Raw genomic sequence first — 1,257 nt, 5'->3', positions numbered from 1 at the left:
TGAAGATCAGATGCCTGGTTCCTGCTGTGTTCCTCTCTGAAATCATCCTCAAAGCTTGTATTTAACACTTTCCTGGAATGCATACAGCGTCCTTCCACATTCTTACAGCTTCTGTTCTCTAATTTCCCACGGACATCATCTAGTCTCCATTTTACAGTCTCTGAAGTCATCGTCAAAGATATTTGCCATTTCGTATTCTCCATAGCACTGTTACTGTCCCTTGTACTCACCTGTAGCTAAACCTGTAATTAACATGGCTTCCACATAAAGTGTATAGGGTCCAACTATATAATGTTTGTATTTCCTGTATGTCATTGACAATACATATTAAATTTGTATTTCTGATTTCCACAGACTTTCCATCAGTTTTAATAAGAGATGTAAGAAAAAGGAGTTCCCAAAGGTCCTGCTGGACTATATAACAAGAAATTTTCAGAATGTAAAGTAGGAATACTGTTGAGATGGCTCAGACAGCAATGTTCTTGTCATACAGGGCTCAAGTACATATGTTTATATTCAAAACAAAACCTAAAGGTCAGACCTGGTGGTGATTACTATTTATACCACAGTAGGAGACTGAGTCTAAAGCATCCCTGGATTGAACCAACACATCCAGTATAATTGCCAAGCCTTGAGTCTCACTGGGATACCCTGTAACAACACCAAAGACTGAACTCAGACCTCCACATGATCACGCAGGTGCACACACTTACACACACAACACACAAAGAGGCAAATACTCACTATTGCACAAGCAATCTGTTATCATGTACACACACAGGCCTATACTCTTCCCTGGAACTCACATATGCAAAAGAAATTATTGAAAAGGATGGGGTGAGAAAGCTCTTTAGCTGGGGATCCCCTTGCATTTTAAATGGAAGCACTTGCATTTTAAAGAGATAAACAATGAACAGGAGCAGCAGCAAGCTGTAGAGAATGAGGTATAATATACAGGGAGAGTACGGTCATTTCATGCTTTGCTTGTAAACAAAATGCAAACATTTTAAATATGCTTTTGATTTGTTTCTTCATGTTTAATCCTGGGCTGTTTCAATTCCACTGCTTATCATATCTCTAAGCTCCCGTCTTCTCTACAGCAAGAATAACAATCAGAAGAAGCATCATTTTTATTATGTTAGTTGCTATATTCTCTCCCCGCAGCACTGGAAGTTATTAAATGAGATGTAACAATCACAACCTAGAGTGAGCAAACTCCTAAACTACCCAGCATATGAAAGAAATCCACTAAGACTT

Source organism: Chionomys nivalis, chromosome 8 (assembly GCF_950005125.1).
Source record: "Chionomys nivalis chromosome 8, mChiNiv1.1, whole genome shotgun sequence".
Classification (NCBI taxonomy): domain Eukaryota; kingdom Metazoa; phylum Chordata; class Mammalia; order Rodentia; family Cricetidae; genus Chionomys; species Chionomys nivalis.
This window is presented reverse-complemented; position numbering follows the sequence as displayed.